The sequence below is a fragment of the Cupressus sempervirens genome, chromosome 6, assembly GCF_028749045.1.
Source record: "Cupressus sempervirens isolate cs-2001-9-10 chromosome 6, ASM2874904v1, whole genome shotgun sequence".
NCBI lineage: Eukaryota > Viridiplantae > Streptophyta > Pinopsida > Cupressales > Cupressaceae > Cupressus > Cupressus sempervirens.
The window spans coordinates 347,852,043-347,874,735 of record NC_143123.1 but is presented as its reverse complement, the minus strand read 5'-3'; positions in this window follow the sequence as shown (position 1 = coordinate 347,874,735).

Here is a 22,693-nt window from a genome sequence, read left to right as displayed (position 1 = left end):
AGAACATACCTCCCACTGCTCTTCCAAAGTTCTATGGCCTTGCAACTGAGGATCCTGATACTTTCTTGTTTGAATTTGATATCTTTTGTCATAGTTTTTACTACAACATTGATGCCCATAAGCTTAAGTTATTTCCAGCAACATTGAAAGAATCAACTCTACAATGGTTCTTGGGCTTAGGAGCCAATGTAGCAGGAAGTTGGGATGAGATGCAAGCTCTATTTCTGGATAAGTATAAAGAATATTGCAAAGCATCTGGTTCAAGAGGAGATGATATCTTCAAGATATCATAGAAGGAGGAAGAAACATTGGAAGATTATGTTTCACATTTCTCATATACAATGTAGAAGAACCCTCAACACATGTTCGAAGATTCACAAAAGCTAGTTTTTCTGAGAGGTGTGAATGATGACTATTTAGAAGCATTGGACCTGATGGCTACTGGTGACATATATCAAACTTCCTAGGATGACCTCAAGAAGATCTGTTAGAACTATTCAAGGTCAACCATGAAGAAAGGCTGAGGACCTCATTCCAAAGTCACTAAAGGAATCAGTCAAGGTATTTCAAAGCTTGAGATTTCAAACAAGATATCATCAACGATGTCACTACACATTTGGAAACAATAACTAAAAAGAAGAAGCAAGTTGAAGCTAAGCTACAACTAGCTGAATACTGCCCTCATTGCAAGAAGCAAAAGAAGGATTGCCAATGTAAACTGGTCACAAGCATGGAGAACCAACATCTTCCAACTAAGTACGTCAAGATAGATGGAGATGATGAGCAAGTATTATTTATTGCTCAATGTCGACCATGGGCCCAACATCAAGGTATGCCTTAGGACCTTGCAAAATTCAAATTCATATGGTAATCAATGGTAAAACCATAATCCCCAAGGTCCTCCACAAAATCAATCCAATTGGAACAATGTTGGGCAAAAACACCCACAACAATCCCAATGGCCTTAGAATTCCCAACCACCTTGGCCTAACCAATAGAGTAACCAATGGCAGAACCAACAAAACTATTGGAAAAACTAGCAGAACAATGGCAACCACCCCAAGGGAATTGGCAGTCTAAAAACAAATGGAGGGGATTTCAAAAATGGCCTAACCAAAATACTGGTGCTCCACAATTACCACCTCCAGTTCAACAACCTACTGTAATGCCACCACTTGTAAATCCTGCACCTCAAAAGCAAACACAATTACCTGCACAATCTCAGCCAAATTCAAATAGCCAACAACCACAGTAGCCCATGTACAGTGTTGATGCTCAGTAGTATCCTGCTTACACCCTGAATGTTGTTGATATACATCTAAGATGTAGTACAACTTTACCAGCTCCTAAACTACCTCTTATAACTAAAATACCAAACTCTTGTGTAGCACTAGAAACCTCAGTTGCTAAAATTGTTGAATTAACCAATGTTACTATGTCAACCCTAGTTCAACTAGTAGTAGAACCTCCTTTTCTAGAAAAAATTGATACAAAAGAAACATGAACAAATAGAGGAGCAACCTTTTAATATTGTTGATCAATTGAAAAACATGCATGTCCAAATACCTCTATTTCAAGCCATTAAAGATGTTCCAATTTATCAAAAAGCTATTAGGGAAGTCTGCTTGAAGAAACTTGGAAGGAAGAAAAAGGACCCCACCACAGTCCATGTTGTGGAAAAACTAGCTAACATCATGCTAGGGAAATTGATTACACCAAAATATTCTGATCCAACAAGTCCAGTAGTGAATGTCAGTATAAATGATCAATTTGTTAAAAATGCTTTAATAGATCTTGGAGTTGCTATAAATGTTATAACCAAGAATACCATGAAGAAGTTGAAAATATAAGGACTAAGGGCTAGACCAACAATTCTACAACTTGCAGATAGTTCTACTATTACCCCTGATGGGATGATAGAAAACATAGTTGTAACCCTAGATTCTCTGGAATACCCTATAGACTTCATGATTTTATCCCCCAAAGTTAATCTATCTGGTTACCTTGTCATCTTAGGTAGACCATGGTTAGCCATAGCTAACGCAAACATAAGTTGTAGATCAAGGAATATGACCATATCAAATGGCCAAGCAACAAAGAAATTTGATTTATATCCTCTAGCCCAACCATTAATTACTATATTTATTTACATCTGTTTGGCTAGATTTAGGGGATGGAGAAGAAGAGTTAAACTCTATAGCATAGTTCATGATGTTGCATAGATAGTCTTTTCTAAAATTGCAAGAGGAAGATTTAGTACTTTAGAGTATCTTCACTAACAATTATGTGGTAGAAAAAGACATCTGAAAGTTTTGTGTTGGAATTAATAACATATGAGGAATGTGATAAGAATTGTACTTTTCTCAAAGTACCTAAAATTCTTTATCCACTTTGACCTTTTGAATTAGAAGCAAGTCCAATCTTTGAAGCTGTTATGATAGAGTCCACCACTACTATTGAACTGACTAAAGATCATAATCTCCATGTTAATCCTAAGTTAACACCCACATAGATGGAACAATTAAAAGAATTTCTTCAAAGGCATGAAAAGGCCTTTGCATGGGATTATAGTGATATGAAAAGGTTGAGTCCTAAACTGTGCACTCATAGGATATACATCAATGAAGGCTATCTACCACTCCGTCAACCCCAGAGAAGGATAAATCCAAGCCTTAGAGAGATAGTTAAAATAGAATTGCAAAAATTACTTGATGCTGGTTTTATTTATCCTAAATCTTATAGTAGATGGGTTTCACCCCTAGTCATAGTGCCTAAAAAGGGAGGAAAATGGAGAATTTGTGTAGATTATAGAGAGTTGAACAAAGCTACAAAAAATGATCACTTTCCTTTACCATTCGTAGATCAAGTTCTGGACACGCTAGCTGGAAAGAAGTATTTCTCTTTTCTAGATGGGTATAGTTGTTATAATCAAATCGGTATTGCTCTTGAAGATCAAGAAAAAACTAGATTTACATGTCCATGGGGTACTTTTGCATACTTTGTTTTACCATTTGATCTATGTAATTCTCCTGCAACATTCCAAAGAGTTGTTATTAGCATCTTTGTTGATATATCACATGATTGCATGGAAATCTACATGGATGACTTCACAACATTTGGAGTCACTTTTGAGGAAGCAATGGTGAATCTTGAAAAGATTTTGGTCAAATGTCAAGAACATAATTTGGCACTTAACAGTAAAAAGTGTTTCATGCTTATGCAGGAAGGTGTAGTACTTGGTCATTTCATATCTACTGCAGGAATACAAGTAGATCCAGCTAAAATAGAGGTAATTCAAACATTGCCCATACCTACAAATTCAAAAGATGTATGATCTTTTCTAGTTCATGCTAGATATTACAGACATTTTGTTGGGACTAAAAATTGCATGGTCAATTTTGAGTACCATTGAGAATTTGAGCCCTATGAGCGCTTTTAAATGAGATTGTACCTGGTTGTACCTTTGAGCCCCAAGTGGTGTTTCATGTTTCTAACACCTTTCATTTAGTGCATCTATGTGTTCCATGAAGTTAAACTGACATTTCAAGCCATTCTGTGAAGTCCCATTTTGAGCTAGTGTCAAAATTTGCAATTCTGCCCGTGTTGAATAGTGACCAGAGGCCCAGTTTGCATTTGAATATCTTTTATCTAGGAACATTTCATGAACCGCTGCTTTGGGTATGTTTAGTATGCATATAATATAACCTATGTTCCAAGTTTCAAGTCATTTCAAATATGTTTGACTGGGTTTTGAACCCCTTAAAGTTGGTTATTTACTGTTTTGTGCATTTGTGTAGTTGTTCACAATTTTGGGAAGCCTTGTTCGACCAATGATATCTTTGACCCAATTGAACCAAATGAAGAAATTATTTTTGCATTGTGTTCCAGGGGTCAGACACTTCATATGTTCCAATTTTGAGATCATGACGAATCCATTTGATCAGTTTGCTAACATGATTAAAAACATAGTTTGCATTGTTTTGTTACGGCTAAGGTATCCATATTGATCCATACCCCTATTCGGCACTTTATAAATTTGATCCTATGATTGGTAAGCCTAAATGGATTGTACCATTGTGTTGTGTCCTAGAAATCATTGAAGTATGCTAGTTCTTAAGTCATGACGAATCCATCTGCATACTTTCACATGTTCATACATTTGCCAAAAATTACTTTTTGGCACATTTTCTAGTTAAAATTTCCAAGTGCCTGTTTTCAAAAATTTGTCAAATGCGTCCTTTGATTCATCATGAGCCCAAACCATAGAATTATATTCTCTTCATGGCAAAGAACTTATATCCTAGTTTTCAGAACCCCAAGTGATCAATAACCTAGTTTATGTTTTTTAACACTGTTTGCCTACAGAATATTTGTATTATGGATGTTTGGCAATTAAAATTTTTTGACTGGAAATTCCTCATGGGCTGAAAATTTACAGTATGGTAGAGTGGGTAGAATTGAACACTCATGCCAATTTTTGTGTCCTGGTTACTTGACTGAATCAGTTTTTAAGGCCGACTGGTGGGCCTCGTGGCTCAAATCTCACAGTTTGCAAAAGGAATTAATATGTTTTGAAAAGCCATTAAATCAAATGATTTAAAATATGCAAAGAGTCATGAAATGTCAGCGAAATCAATTTGGCATTAATATTCGATAAAGAAGAGCTCCCAAATGAAGAGGAAGCAGCATAGAAATGTATTGGGAAAGAAGGAAGTTGCTGCATATTAAAAAGGAAGCAAAGTAATTGCATGTTAGCTTTGGCTGCATTGAAAAAAATTGGAGTGAATCCTTACTCCCACAAGTTTTGAGCCAATCTTTCAATTCTTATTTTCATAAGAGATTACCATAATACAGGCAAAGGAGAAGATCTTGATAATGGAGAAGTGTTGTTAGCTGGGAGAACTCCATATAGAAAGAGAGTCCAGGTAGAAATTTTAAACAAATTTAAAAAGTTGGACTGGTGTACTAAGTAGCAAATGGAGATCCCAAGTTTGAAGGAACTTCCAAGGAAGAGGAGAAACCATAGGTCAAAGAGGGGAATGTGTGAGATTTGCACAAGGTAGAGTTTGCCAAAGAACTCATGCAAAAAGCAACAAATAAATAAATAAATAAAATGCAGCCAAAGGAAAATGGAGCCGGCTAGAAGGAAGACCATGCATAAGAGGCTAAACAAGTTTGAAGGCATGTGAGGAGAAGCTTTACATATGTAAAAACATTTTTAGAATCTCATTGATAGGGAGGAAATGATTTCCATGGATAGAAAAAACCTATGCATAGTCTCTTTGGTGGAGGCAAATCTATTGATATTATACTTTGGAGAAATTTATAAGAGAAAAGAAAGCTCTTTTAATCCCATATTGTCTGTGTGTTGGCATTTTTTGGCGTTTAAATACTATTTCAATCAATATGTATGTTGTCTTGAAGACAATAGCCTTTTGGAAAGGTAATGGCTATGTTGTGGGCCTCAAATGTGGATGCCAGCTAGTAGGTCGCCTGAGGTAATTTTGGACAGGCACGCAAAATGAAGAACTTCGCTAAAAAATTTGCATCGTCGAAAACTCACCTGAAAATTAAAGAATCTAGCTAGTTGCTACCTCACTGGTCAAAAACCCCTAGGTTTTCTGGCTAGCGACATAGCGAGTCGCCAGAAAACCTCCAAATTTGGCAAGATAGTCATAGGTCCCATGTGGCAGTGATGTGGAAATGTCAGCAAACCAAAAATTGACAATGGCAACCGGCAGGATGATGAGAGCTGATGTGGAATCCGACTACTGAGATCGTGATATGTGGTAGATCGTGCGGCCATCGTTAACTCGCTATAGGGAATTTGCTCACTCGTTAGTATAGCAACATAGCGAGTATGATGTGGCATGATGAGGAGGTGATGATGTGGTGCCCAGTTATATAAACTTGAGCCAATCATGTGATGACACATGGCGAGATGGTCAAACTAAGTTTGACCCGCATGGAGAATGGTGAAATTTTTTTGAGAAAACATAAATTTTAATATTCTATTATTTTCTAAATGTGTGGGTCATTTAAATCATGTCTGAACTTTAATATAATTTGAACTTTATGAAAGTTTAAATTTTTGCAAAACAATGTGCAAACCTGTGAATGGAGACCTGAACTTCAGAAGGCCATATCTGGGGCATTTTTTATCAAAAATGGGCACTCCAATATACCACCGAAATTGGAACAAGCTGAATTTTCTGATTTCTGAGGTCAATTTTTGCACAGAATACCACTAGTTCAAGCTACAGGAGGTTTTCTCTCAGGTTTCCAATTTGTAACTGTATTCAGGTGAGGAAGTTCAAAACTATTTTTTGACATGGCAATAACCTAAGTGTGGTTAAAAGGTGATGAAAATGCAATTTGGGGTCAAATATAACCACTTTCAAGTCAGTTGAATCAGGATTTCACTAGCATTTTCATGAAGTTATCAGATATTTTGGTTGCAAAATTTTTTTTCATCATTTCAATAGAGATACTTCAAGATCAGTTACAAGTAATGATGAAAACAAAATCAGATCAAAGGGGTAGAAAGATGAAAGAGGTTATTCAGTTGCAAGGGATTAAATTCCAAGTGGACACATGTCATTCTGAGATTAGATCTGAGAATTCACTTCTTGATATATCTTTCTTTCATCCATTCATTGTAAGGGTTGAAAAATATTGGAAAGTTTCTTTGGAATGAAGGCATTTAGTAGAATTGGCCCTGGAATTGATAAACCCTGAATGGAAGATCTGGGATGTGGTTGTTCCAGACCATGAAGCTTTGCTTTGGCTAAGATACCCCCTTCCCATCCCATCAACTTCTCATTCCTGCCATTTTCTCTCTTGTATGACAACATTTGTTCATTGAATAGTCTGATTTATTAGGTTGTTTATGAGTCAATTTCATGCATTTTCATGTATTATTTCAAGGAAATGAATACAAAAAACAGCAAGGGTTGAGTTTCATTTTAAATCTTGTCTCCATTCTCAATGACTTGTAATGTTTTATAATCTTTGAACGAAGAGCCTATGTGATAGTTATAGTCCCTTAAGGTTGTATGTCGTTTCATTATTACTGATAATTCAAGGAATTATGTAAATGCTTCAAAGATTCAATAGGGTTGTAGGTTTGTTGAGGAGGATATCAGGTAAGAATGAGATTTAAGTTGAACATTGATGTCTATTTAGAAGGTGAATGGATAGATCATATATTTGAATATATGAATTAGTACCAGATATCCAAAATGCATGAGGGAGATTCATGAATTGCCCAATAGATGAGGCACTGATCTGTTACAAGATCATAAGTTTTTTTTTTATACTGGGTTTTCATCCACTTTCCCCACCCACATAAAATAAAAACAAAATTCAAATCATCTTTACATTTTATGTTGAAGAGCTAAAATAGACTACCCTCACTCAGCTTGTGAATTTCGTAGATTTGCAACTTGCTACTATAGATCTATGTCATTTCATGAATAATTAGGAGATATAAGGGGTTTCATTTGTAGTAAATAGATTCAGGGATATGTTTTGCACTGGTACGATATCAATTGAATCTGAGGTCTACCCGCCTAGGTCTTATAGAGCCTGAAGTAGAAGAAGGGTCAAGCCTTATAATTGGCCCGATGTCTGAAATGGCATGTTGAAAATGGGAGTTAGCTACCCCTAGATATGGCATCTTCTCATTGGCATAATTGAAAACCCTCCAGCATTTTCAAATGCCAACATGTTTCATAAAATATTCTAGCAAAATAGTTAGTCCCTTGTATAAGTTACTCACAAAAGAAGCTAAATTTAGTTGGACATCCGAATGTGATGAAGCCCTCCTGTACCTTAAGAAATTCTGACTACAGCCCCAGTTTTACAAGGCCCTGATTGGAATTTACCTTTTCATATATATACGGATGCCTCTAATTATTCCATAGGTGCAGTCCTAGCACAACAATCCCAAAATCTTGAAAATGCAATCTATTACATCAGTAAGAGCCTTCATGGACCAGAGCTAAACTACATTGTGACTGAAAAAGAATTGCTAGTAGTAGTTTATTCCCTCAAAAAATTTCAGAATTACATAATTGGCTATTTCATATTTGTTCATATTGATCATGCAACAATTAAATATCTCATGAACAAACCTGCTATAATAGGTAAGTTAGCAAGATGGTTACTATTGTTGCAAGAATTTGATGTAACTATTGCTGATAAGCTTGTAAAAGCCAATGTTGTAGTTGATTATTTATCAAAAATCCATCATGGTGATACTAACACTACTTTGGTAGATGATGCATTTTTGGATGAACATTAGTTTCATATTTCTATTCAAACTCCATGGTATGCAGACATTGCTAACTACATTGCAGCCAATAAAATACCAGCACATTTTTCTTACAAGAAAAGCAAGCTACTTGTAGAGAAAAGTTTTTATTTCTCCTGGATAGATAATCTCTTGTTTTACACTAGACCTAATCAAGTTATGAGAAGATGTGTGAGAGAAGATGAGACATATGACATTCTACATTCATGTCATAATGAACCATGTGGAGGACACTTTGCAAATAAAAGAAAAGCTTTCAAAATCTTGACAAATAGTTATTATTGGCCTACACTTCACAAGGATGTAGTCAACTATACAAGGAAATGTGACAAGTGTTAAAGGATGGGCCGACCAACAAGAACAGATGAAATGCCTCTTAATCCTCAGATCGCATTAGCACCATTTGACAAATGGGGCATGGACTTTATTGGACCAATTAATCCTCCATCTAATGAGAAATCCTATATTCTTGTGTGCACTAATCACCTAAAAAAATGGGTTGAAGTTAAGCCTATGAGGCATGCTCATGATGAAAAAGTTGCTAAATTTATGTATGAAGAGATCTTTACTTGCTATGGTGTACCCAAGGACCTAGTCACTAACCAAGGTGCACAATTCACCTCTAATATGATCTTAGAGTTGATGAAACACTATAATATTAGGCACCAAAAATCTAGTCCTTATCACCCTCAAGCTAATGGACAAGCAGAGGTCAAAAACCATGAGGTGGAGAACATCTTAACAAAAATAGTCCATTTGCACCATAGGGATTGGACCAGCAGATTACAAGAAGTTGTTTGGGATTATAGAACAACCTGGAAGACTACTATAGGATTCACACCATTTGAGCTCTTATATGGTAAGATAACAATGCTTCCAATTGAATTTGAACATAAAACTCGAAGGATAGCGTTGGCATTGGATATTGAACTTCCTGTAGCACAAAGAGAACGTCTTCTGCATCTTAACTCTTTGGATGAGATGTGCAAAGATACTTTGGAACATACTAAGCTGATATAGAAACAAAGGAAACAATGGCATGATTCTCATATTATTAGTAAACAATTTCAAGTTTGTGACTAGGCGCTACTATATGATTCTTGATTCAAAGATATGCCAGGAAAGCTACAGACAAGATGGTTGGGACCATGTGAAATTAGTCATGTCTTTGATAATGGAGCTATTCAACTCACTACCATTGATCTGGTACCCTTCAAACTATTATTCAATGGTCATAGATTGAAATTATACAAGTAGCCCCAAAAAAAAGTGGACTTCCAATAGTAGTTTCAACATCTGGATTCAAATACAAATCAAGTAACTCTTCCTGTGACTGAAAGTGTCAACCTTCTGACTGTCACTCTTCAATATTAGTTTCTTTGTTCATGCTCATAATAAAGACTTTATGTTCACATAAATTTCACTTTTCTATTAATTTTTGCCTTCCATCTCAACTCTCTACCTTCCACCCATCCATCTCATCTCATTTTTTTATCTTCCATCCATCCACCTTCCATGTCATCAATTTTTCATGCTTTCAATAAACCCTGCGAGATGCTGACGAATGTTGCCGATGATTATATCACTTCTACCACCTTTTTGGTACATGCAATAATCAGATCAACAGGTATAATATTTTCAAATTATTATTCACTTATAGTCCACAAATTTTGTTAATTATATTTACTACTACATAATTTATATGATGGCGGCATTATGCCAATCCCTTACCTGTACTAGGTTTGACAAGTGAGGACACTTGTCCAAATTTAGCAAGGGGTAGGGAAGGTCACTAATATCCAATGGCATTTCTATTTATCCATAAAGATTTTTTCAAATCTTTGCATTCCCTTCATTAATGAAAATTAATTGCCATAAGTATACAAGTGAAGTGTCATACTCCCTATTTTTTTGAATTTTTTTGTGTCAAGATGTGATGTGACTTATGCTTAAATTTTATGTGATCCAAACCCCATTTTTGGATGATTCTCACACATATTCATGATTTTCCTTTATTAAAAGCCTTATTATTGTGCATATCAATTTTTTATGACATTAATTGCATGTTAAAACAAAAGAAGTGTGAGTTGAGTCTATAAAATAACAAAGCAGTTTGAAGCTTGAATTCAAAAGGGGGAAAATAGAGTAAGCAGAGGAAGTGTTAAGAGAATGGGTGGAAAGTTGCAAAGGAGAGAACCAGTGGAACACAATGTGTTACTCTCAGATGTAGAAGCTATGAGAAGGTTTAATGCATACAGATGGCTAGGGTATTTTCTGAGTTTGATTGTATTTCATCATGATGTAGCTGCAGAATTTACAAGGACATTCCACAAGGGTGAAGCTTTCATTTGGGGTTTAAGGGTGATTGCAATAGAGGAACGCATTACTGAAGTGACTGGGTTGCCTATAGTTGGAGAACATTACCCCAGCACACATGATGCGAGGTCAGCAAGAGCTCAATTTACTAGACTGCCTAATCCTCAAACAAACATTACAAAGAAGTGTTACAAGAGAATGTCACTGCCACCACCATACAATGAATTAGCCATGCACATAATCATTTATTTTGCATGTGAAGAAAAACTCCCATACTTTCATGCACACGATTTCAAATTACTTAGTTGTGTAAGGCATAATCTTGTAGTAAATATTCCAAATTTCCTATATAATATGCTTTGTATTAGTGCAGGAGAGACTCAGAAAGGAAAAGATAATTTTGTTACTCATCATGCCTTAATCAAGTTATTGATAGAGAGGTCATTTAGGGATGTATCTCCCATGACATGGGAAGAATTTGTGCAAGCCAAAACTCTGCAACCCCAAGCTGTCCCTAGTGAACAACCTAGTGAGAAAATGTAGCTCCCACTAGTGAGCTTGCTGACCAAAATACCCAAGAGGCTGAAGCTGAAAAGACCCAAGAAAATGTGCAAGAAACTATCCTTATTCAAGAAAATGTGGCTTCACTTGTGCAAGAGACTTCAAAACCTACTACTAGCAAAGCTAAGAGGAAATGAAAACCGTAGGAAGAAATCTCTGTTCAAGAAAAGGAAGAGCCTAACCCTACAATTGTAAGAAAAAAGATAACAAAGAAAAGTCCTATAGCAACCACTCCTATAGTAGACACACCCAAAGGGAAAAGTAGGCAAAAGGCTATAATACAAGAGGAAACCCCCATAAGGAGAAGCCCTAGGATGAGAGGGAAAATTTCTAAAGATTCTGCATTGCCTAAAACATCCACCAGGGAATCCCCTGTGCAAATTACTTTTGATCTCTCTCCTCCCCATCCTAAGATTACAAGTATTCTAGAAAATCCAATTGAGGAATGTAGGGATGAAATCAAAGAAAATCTAGATGATACCCTAGTAGACTTACCAGGTACTTCCAACTGTAGGGATGAAACAATTCCTGAATATGTTGATCCAAATACTGCCCTTGTTCCCCATAGATCAACATGGATTACTAGTTTTGTAGAATGTTTATGGTAGGGACAAAGAAAAAGGAAAAGAGATCATGAAGAAGATAGTGGTTCTATCACACTACAAAAACTCATTTTTTAGTTGTATGGACAGTATCTATTTGCTAAAGCCTTGTGGAAAGAAGAGAAGAAAAAGATGAATAAGATTATAGTATCTCAAGGTGATGAAATTCTAGATTTAAAGGAATAGTTAGCAAGACAACATAAATGAATGGACCATGCCCTCAAGCTAGCTGATCATGCCCTTGCTTGTAGACCACCACCAAGAGTTCATGCTCTCTATTTGAAAGAACAATTTGTTTTTTTCAATTAATGTTAACTCTTAAGAATATTAATGTAGAGTTCAAATCAGCACAAGAATTTTATGGACTATATCATACTTTGCCACCTTGGTAGCAGAATTTACTTTGTGAATTATATGTTCATAATTTTTTTATCCCTTCAGAGACTTAATGGAATCCCTTGCTTTACATAGGGGATACACACCTAAGAGCTCTCATGTCCTAGATGTCCAATGAAGAAAATTATGATAGGCAACTGAATAATTATAGGGATGAGGAAAGGACAGAACCTTTGCCTTTAAGAGTAGAGAGTAGCAAACTAGATGAAATGCTTAGGGATTGGTTCACATTAACTTATGGAAAGAAGAATCCAGAAGTAAGGGATAGGATCTTTTCTTTCAAAGTTAAAGTTTATGTTGGTTATGAAAATCTTCCCTAGTTTTCTTTTCAGAGAGCTATGAGTGGTGCTAGGAGTAGATGGGCTAGACTGCCTGAATCTCTTTAAAATTTAGAACCACATAGTCCCATTAACTTGGAGGCAGCACTTCATAGGGTTCCAAAATACTTAGAGTTAGGGAAGCAGGCCAAGTCAAAATTGTGGTGTCCCCTAACCATGCAGCCTCTAATGCTCCTATGGCCTTTATATGACATCAATGTTGATAGACTCAACAAGCTTCAGGAAGATCACAAAAGGGAAGTGTGGGAGAGAACCAAAGGATTTTACTAAACTTTCAAGAGCAACAAAAAAGGAAGGATAGAGATTGGAAAGTTCAGGTCATTAACAAGGAAGTGCAATGCTTGAAGACAAGCATTAGTTTAGTAGGGGGCAGATGATGAGACCAAAAGTTGCCTTTATTTTATGATAGTTTTAAGATACTTTGGTGATACTTTGTTTTATCTTTGTCAAAACATTTGTGGACCTATGATAAACCTATGGGTAGAAACAATGCCATCTTTTGCTAATATTAAATATAGTATGTAGTATTTCATATAGTTATCAAAATATGTGTTCTTATATTTGAATTTAATTTGATAAATGTTTATTTACAAACATGTCTTTGTATTGGAACTAACCTATTTATAAAGACTAAAAGATAATTGGAGGAATTCAAAAGTTGAACGCCAACATCATTCAAGGAGAAGAGAACGCTAAAGAGCAGCCAAGACGGATGAAAGTTGCAATGGTTCCAAAAGACATGGCAGTGAGTAAGAAGGAGCTATGAAGACTTATTACCTTCTTTGCATTTATTCTTTGGTGAGTGAATGTTCAAACATTATTATTCTCGCCTTAAGCTGTAATTCCCTCTTCCCGCCTTCAGTTGTTATCCTCCTATTTTCTCTCTTGCGGATTTAAAGCTACGTTTTTTACTTTTCTATTATGGAATAAGTGTTGATTTCCTATATATATAGGAATCGACCCAAGTGTGTTAAGTTTTTAACAAGTTAGAAGAAATAGTTTAAGAGAACAGAATATTAACTTTTACAGTTGTATGAAGATATTAAAAGCATATTAAATTAAAAGCATATTATTCTATGAAGATATCTCTCACTCTCAACACAAATTGAAGAGATGATTTCTTATAAATACTCCATATTAATATGTAATTGGGGCCACCATTATTTTGCAATAAAATTATGCTTTTGGTGCTCGCATTTGGAGTGTAGTAATTCTTGCCTAAATGTGTCATTGTTGTGTGAATGTATGTTCATGGAATTGTGATTGAGCCAAAAGTTAATTGCATTATTTCTAGTTGTGTGATCTTTTAATTCTACTTTTTGCTATAGTCTTACAAATTCTGTTGACATATCTAGCTCGAGAAGAAATCACCAAATTGTGCCTACATAACTCTTTGCCTCACATTAGTGCACTTTCCATGGCCTTGTGATTTGATGAAGAGTGAAACATCGTATGGTTATTAAGTTTCCTATCGATGATTGTATCAGTGGAATCTAGGAAGTGTTGCTCTTATTTTCATTGGTTACCTACCGATTTCTTTGAAATCTTAACTCGCAGACGTGTTGTTTTCTATAGCTTATGTCCATTAGGATTTTACTTTCATGTTATTCCTGCCCTAAGTCATTATTCCCTCTTCCTGCCTTCATTTGTTATCCTCCTATTTTCTCTCTTGTGAATTTAAAGCTCGGTCATTTACTTTTTTGTTATGGAATAAGTGTTGATTTCCTATATATATAGGAATTGACCCAAGTGTGTTAAGTTTTTAACTAGTTAAAAGAAATAGTTTAAGAGAACAGACTATTAACTTTTACAGTTGTGATTTTACAGTTCTGTGTTATGTAATGAATTTTTGAAATCTAATGAAATAGTTTTTGGCTTCTCTTTTGTGTTAGTAGTTCAATGAAACTGACCAAGGGGGCCCACTTGGAAGGTGGATTGGATTAGGATATAATATATTTATTTCCAAGCATTCTTAGTTTTGAATTAGAAGTTGTAAGTTCCTTCATGTAGCATCACACTTTGTGAATGTTCCTATAGAATATGTGAGAATAGTTATAGTGGATGAACCAAGTTGGAATATTTGTTATTCTTTCATTGTATTTCAAGTATTCATAGAGTTAAGTGTGTTAGTTTCTTGTAGCAATAGTGTAAGATTTTTTCCTTGCATTTTACTTTTGTACAGCATAAGCTTAGTGACTCATTAAGAGACCTAGTGCACATACTGTGTCAAACATTTCAAGTATACATCCCTGAATTAAAAGGATTAAATGCATATCATAGTGGGAAAAATAGTCTTTAGTTTGAATTTATTCCTAAGCATGGCCTAGAGCATGACTACGATACACCTATTGTGAGGCGGATCATCCATCTTAGGGTTTTTGGGTTTTTTTTGTATCAGTTTTAGGGTCGATATTACTAGGTTTGATATTCAACTCTCCAGACTAATGTTTTATTCTTTTTGTAGATAAAAAGGGCATCCTCAACTTTTCAGGGTCATAACTTTTGACCTAGAGCTTGGAACTCAAAATCGTTCACACCGTTGAAAGGGGAGCTAGAAATCTAATTTCAATCCCTAAATAGTGAGCCTTTGACTACCAAATTTTAGGGACTGATGAAAGTTTAAACTTGAAATTTTGAGTAGAAGACCTCCAAAAAAGCCAGTTAAAAGGACCTAGAAAAACTTGTTAAAAAGTATGAAAAAGTTCTAAACATTTGATCATTTTGGACAATTTGAATCACTTGGTCTTTGACCTAGAAGGATTAGACAGTTGGAGAGAAAAGATCAAAGATGCAACTATTAAATGACAAGATTCAACACACGTACCTTGGGATTTTAGGAGTTCAGGTCATGAAATTTTTTGGCTATAAGGAGGGTATAAATCATCAAAAGGATTGAAGTAAGTACACAAAAGTGATCTAAAACCCCATTTGAGAAAAACCCAAAAATTGTTTTCAAAATTGAGAACTTCAATTTTTTGGCGAATTGAGCACCTCGCACAAATTTCACCAAGGCACGTAGCTGCGCTTGTGCACACTTTTGAGAAAATGTGTTTCTTTTGAGGTGCACAGGTGCACAACTTTTAGACAATATTCTTCTTATGAGGTGCATAGGGGCACAATTTTGAGAAAATGTGCTTCTTCTAAGATGCACAAGTGTGCAATTTTGAAAAAATATGCTTCTTCTAAGGTGTATAGGTGAGTTGGTGCACTTTTCCAGAGGTGTACCAATAGTTAACTACTAGTTCCAAAAATAGAGCTTTCCCTGCATCAAAAACACATTTTGACAGCAGTTTAACTCCGACAAATGCCCAGTGAAGGATCAAATTCTATTTTTGACACTTTCAAACACTTCTACTTCAACTGAAGGCTTTCTTATTCTTTTTTCTCTCAAAAATTCTTAGTTCTATGACATGTAAATGCTCTTGCATCTAATTAATGAATATAAAATGGATGGAGTCCTACTAAGCACCAGTTAGATTCTTAGTTTCTATATAATTAGTTTGTTTTATGAAATTAAAAGCATATTATTGTATGAAAATATCTCTCACTCTCAACACAAATTGAAGAGAAAATTTCTTATAAATACTCCATTGTAATATGTAATTGGGGCCACCATTATTTTGCAATAAAATTATGCTTTTGGTGCTCACTTTTGGAGTGTAGTGATTCTTGCCTAAATGTGTCATTGTTTTGTGAATGTATGTTCATGGAATTGTGAATGAGCCAAAAGTTTATTGCATTATTTCTAGTTGTGTGATCTTTTAATTATGGCATTTGCTATAGCTTTACAAATTCTACTGATGCATCTAACTCGAGAAGAAATCACCAAATTGTGCCTACATAACTCTTTGTCTCGTATGAGTGCACTTTCCATGGCCTTGTGATTTGATGAAGAGTGAAGCATCATACAGTTATTAAGTTTCCCATCGACGATTGTATCAGTTGAATCTAGGAAGCATTGCTCTTATTTTCAATAGTTACCTACCAATTTCTTTGAAATCTTAACTCACAGACTTGTTGTTTTCTGTAGTTTATGTCCATTAGGATTTTACTGTCATGTTATTCCTACCTTAAGCTATTATTCCCTCTTCCCACCTTCAGTTGTTATCCTCTTATTTTCTCTCTTGAAAATTTAAAGCTAGGTCATTTACTTTTCTATTATGGAATAAGATTTGATTTCCTATATATATATGAATTGATCCAAGTATGTTAATTTTTTAACCAGTTAGAAGAAATAGTTTAAGAGAATAGATTGTTAACTTTTATAATTGTGTTTTTATAGTTCTGTGTTATGTAATGAATTTCTAAAATCTAATGAAATAGTTTTTGGCTTCTCTTTTGTGTTAGTAGTTTAGTGAAGTTGACCAAGGGGGCCCATTTGGAAGGTGGATTAGATTAGGATAGAATAGATTTATTTCAAAACATTCTTAGTTTCAAATTAGAAGTTGTAAGTTCCTTCCTGTAGCATCACACTTTGTGAATGTTCCTATAGAATATGTGAGAATAGTTATAGTGGATGAACCGAGTTGGAATATTTGTTATCCTTTCATTTTATTTCTAGTAATCATAGAGTTAAGTGTGTTAGCTTCCTATAGCAATAATGTAAGTTCTTTTCCTTGCATTTTACTTGTTTGTAGCATAAGCTTAGTGACTCATTAAGAGACCTAGTGCACGTATTGTGCCGACCATTTTAAGTATACGTCCCTGCACTAACAAGATTAAATGCACAACATAGTAGGAAAAATAGTCCTTAGTTTGAATATATTATTCCTAAGCATGGCCTAGAGCATGACTATGATACACCTATTGTGAGGCAGATCATCCATCTTAGGGTTTTTAGGTTTTGTTTGTATCAATTTTTGGGTTGATATTAATGGGTTTGATTTTCAACTCTCCAAGCTAATGTTTTCTTCTTTGTGTAGATAAAAAAGGCATCCTCAACTTTTCAAGATCATAACTTTTGACCTAGAGCTCGGAACTCAAAATTGTTTATACCGTTGGAAAGGGGAGCTAGAAAACTAATTGTAGTCCCTAAATAGTGAGCCTTTGACTACCCAATTTTAGGAACTAATGAAAGTTTTGACTTGAAATTTTGAGCAGAAGACCTCCAAAAAAGCCAGTTAAGAGGACCTAGAAAAACTTGTAAAAAAGTATGAAAAAGTTCCAAACATTTGATCATTTTGGACAATTTGGATCACTCAGTCTCTGAACTAGAAGGATCAGATAGTTGGAGAGAAGAAAAGATCAAAGATACAGATGTTAGACATATGAACTAGAACAAGTTCTTCATCTTATGCAACTATTAAATGACAAGATTCAACACACACACCTTGGGATTTTAGAAGCAGGAGTTCAATTCTATGAAATTTTTTGGCTATAAGGAGGGTATAAATCATCAAAAGGATTGAAGTAAGTACACAAAGGTGATATAAAACCCCATTTGAGAAAAACCTAGAAACTATTTTCAAAACTGAGAACTTCAATTTTTTGGCGAATTGAGCACCTCGCACAAATTTCACAAAGGCACATAGCTGCGTTGGTGCATAATTTTGAGAAAATGTGCTTCTTCTAAGGTGTATAGTTGCACAATTTTTAGACAATATTCTTCTGTTGGGGTGCACAGGTGTGTAGTTTTGAGAAAATGTGCTTCTTCTAAGATCCACAGGTGCGCAGGTGTGCAATTTTGAAAAAATATGCTTCTTCTGAGGTGCATAGGTGAGTTGGTGCACTTTTCTAGAGGTGCACTAATAGTTAACTACTAGTTCCAAAAATAGATCTTTTTATGCATTGGAAACACATTCTGACAGTAGTTTAACTCTAACAGACACCCAGTGAAGGATCAGCTTCTATTTTTGACACTTCCAGACACTTCTACTTCAACTGAAGACTTTCTTATTCTTTTTTCTCTAATCAATTCTTTGTTCTATGACATGTAAAGGCTCATGCATCCAATTGATGAATATAAAATGGATGGAGTCCTACTAAGCACCAGTTAGATTCTTAGTTTGTATATAATTAGTTTTTTTTATTAAATTAAAAACATATTGTTGTATGAAGATATCTCTCACTCTCAAAAAAAATTGAAGAGACGATTTCTTATAAATACTCCATTATAATATGTAATTAGGGCCACCCTTATTTTGCAATAAAATTATGCTTTTGGTGCTTGCACTTGGAGTGTAGTGATTCTTGCCTAAATGTGTCATTGTTTTGTGAATGTATGTTCATGGAATTGTGATTGAGCCAAAAGTTTATTGCATTATTTCTAGTTGTGTGATCTTTTAATTCTGGTGTTTGCTATAGTTTTACAAATTTTGCTAGCGTATCTAGCTAGAGAAGAAATCACCAAATTGTGCTTGCATAACTCTTTGTCCCACATGAGTGCACTTTAGATGGCCTTGTGATTTGATGAAGAGTGAAACATCATACAGTTATTAAGTTTCCCATCGATGATTGTATCAGTGGAATTTAGGAAGCGTTCATCTTATTTTCAATGGATACCTTTCGATTTCTTTGAAATCTTAACTCGCAAATGTGTTGTTTTCTATAGCTTATGTCCTTTGGGATTTTAGTTTCATGTTATTTTCTTTAAAGTACTTGTTATTTGCTTCACTTACCCCTTATTAAATTAAGAATTCATACTAGTTGCATTGTTATAATTGCATTCATTATAAATAGAAAATACCAAAAACCTATCTCTTTTGTGGTTAATTTTGAAACAGCAAGCAGATTGGTCATTTGATCTAAAATTGGTTTGAACCAGCAAAGGCCTCCTCATGAAAAAACACATTTATCTTCAACTAAGCGGATTCTAGTAGGTTGCAAGATTGCCCAAAACCTTGGAGTTGATCCCCAAGATTAACTTTTCAAGAGAGGAGTTTGAAAGGATTCTTGCTATTAAGCATTGTGCAAAATGATAGCTCAATAGGATCTTCTATTCTTTTCTAGGAGGTTATTTTTTATTAGGGGGTCCTAATTGATATAAAATTCTCTATTGATATCAAAATGGTCCTAGTTATTAGCTTATTCATTATGGTTATTTTGCTAGCCCAAATATAGATTGGCTAGTATATCAGTGTAGGGATTAAGGCTCGAGGGCTCTTCAAATATATAAAATTCAAACTGGTCTTGTTTTGAGAATGATGAAGAGGTTGTAGAAACACTTGTAGGGCATCAACATAGGGGTTTTCTTCTTCAATTTGTGAGGTGTACACATGCTTTTCTTGATTAAGTGGATTATCTTCTTCTCAAATAAACCTACCTAGTGCATCTTTGGTTCTTCTTCTTTGACTCCTATACAGATGTGCAATAATTTAAGGAAACCAAGTGAAAAATGAAGATCATGCTAATGGAAGTACAAATAGTATTCTAAGAAATATTTTTAAAGTGACCCTTGTAATAACTTGGATTGGCATTACCATCCTTGAAAATGGTAACAAAAATGCTTGCTAGGTTAATTAGGTTGGGAACTTGAGTAAGCTACCCATTACTTATGGATTGGACATGCTCAAAGTAGTTACCAGTTGGATCCTTAAGCTCATCTACAATATCATACCATGAGCATTAAACTTGGAATGGTATGGCAATGTTAATGCTTTGATGTATATCAATTGTTATCACTATTCTATTGAAATGAAGTTCTTAAAGTCAAACTAAAAATTTAATCCTATCTAGCATCTAGGAATTGCAAACATTTGTGTTATTGATAAACATTCAACAATCAAACATGATTTTTCTTTGCCTATATTTTTCGTAGGAACAACCATGAGCTATGTTACCTTGTGGTTGCAGGAATAACATATTGTTAAATGACTTTTCAAAACATTAAGAAGTGCAACTAACATAAATGCTCAATGGCCAAGTGGACCCACTTGGATGAGTGAGAAGAGAAAATACTCAAACTAGACTGATAAAAATTGCAATTTTTATTTTATTCATACTTGAGAAACCAACTACATATTGAAAAATAAAAACTTTATTGACTAATACTACTGAACATTACAATACGACTTATTGTTGGAAAACAAAAACTAATAGAAGTCTATGAGGAAGTTTATTTATAACAAAACACCTTCAACTAACTTCCTAAATTTGTGATATTTTCAACCACATAAATATAGCAGAGCTCAAATTGATTATAACAATGATGAGAATAAGTCCTCATATTAACTGCTTATCCATAAATATAGAGTTGTGTGCTTCTAGATTTTCACTTAGGTGGATAAATCTTGATTTGATTCAGTCATTGGACTATAAATCCCTTTATGAAAGTCATTTTCCCACTTCTTAAAATAGTTGTTGAACTAGTCAATCTTCATACTTTTTGGTGTTCCCTTAATCTATCTAATTTTATTCCTACAAAAGGTTAGCAAAACATACCATACCTTGCAACATGGAATCATATCATCATCTTATAAAAGAATTTAATGAACTAACTTCTTCTTACAAACAAAAGTCACATAGTTGGAGGACATTCAATCAATAAAAGTATTGATTAAAAAGGTAATTAGTTCATCCATGTATATACCATTATGTATTCCAACAACACCTAACATAAATTCACATCAAAACATCAAAATTGAAAACCATGACATACATATAGTAGGAGAGTCCATACAAGACATTGTTCAAAGATTATTTAATAGAAACATAACAAAAATCCCTAGACTTGACATCTAGACTAAAGAACATATTGTCCATAAAATGGTGTCATCAAAAACTATGACAATGATAGGGATTTCAAACCCCACTTTTGGTACTTTTGAATAGAGCCAAAGGGACATTGTATGTGATGGGAAAATATAATTGGAGCAATAACATAAATGGCTAAAGGATAGATTATTTTGTTTATTTTAGGGCACGAAGGTCTAAATCATATGTTTTGAACACCATCATTATTGAGGGATGATAGAGTGTGTGTAGTTTTTGTGACTAGAGTGGCTTCTTCTTCTTCTAGGTTATGTAAGGTTACCAACAAATAATCTAGCTAGTACGATAGAACAAAATATGCAACTGTAGAAAGAAAAAAATTAGAAAAAAAGATGAAAAATGGAAGTTCTCATTAATTACATTGGAGGGATTATAATAATATAGGCTTCCTCAAAGCATAAAGAAGAGGAAAAACAAGAATAAAACTGAAAAAATTAGAAGTATTCTTTAGTTAGCTTACATGTTAAGAAAATAAGCTTTATTCAATAAAACATAGATAAAAACAAAAAAATATGCTAAGTTTTATTTTCTAACATCCCCCCTTAATTCTAGTTAAGGAAACAAAATCCTAAGAATAGGAAAGGGGAAAGAGGGAAAACCCAATAGGGACCACCCCCCACCCAACCCCACCCCCCCACCCCACCCACCCCCCCACCCTCTCCTCCCCTCCTCCTCTCAAAATATGCACTAGTAAAGGATCTTCTGATACACAAGAAAAGTGTGGACATTGGTGAAATGATAACTGTCATAGTGCTGAATGAAAAATCTCCTTTGAAATCAAGATGAAAATCAAGATCAATCTGTATGAGTACCCCCAATGTCACTACTTGAACAATGAGTAGATGGAAAACTAGGAAAAACATCTGTCAATCAAAGATACAGAAGATAATAATATGTATAGAAGTCACCAACCAATAAATATATAGAAAACAAAGGCAAAACATCTATGAATTAAAGATATAGATGACACATAAATCTATATCAGTGACCCAAATGACACTACTCAACCATGCAAAAATAAATTGCCAATTAAAATATAGGTGCTAATTGTCTACAAAATTGATAAACTATGAAACCAAGGAAGCATCAACACTAATAGTAGAATACCCTTCAAAATCTTCAAATGAAAGGCATAACAAGTCCACTAAAATTATGTGTCACTAAAAAAAAGATAAAGGCAAGACCCATGCAAAAAGATCATGATCCTGACCTATATGTGATGGACCAATGGAATTCAATTCAACCTTTATTTCCATTACTATTCCATACAAGTTTCTACTTCCAAGCTGAAGCAAAATCTTTGGCTTCCCTTTAAAATAGTAATATAACTTCAAGAAAGAAAATGTGGAAAATTCCATTCTTCAAAAGCTTTAAGTTTCTTCAATACCTACATCAAAAAATAAATTCATTCTCCTTTCTAGTAGTCATGAGCTCTGATACCATGTAAATTTTTAGCT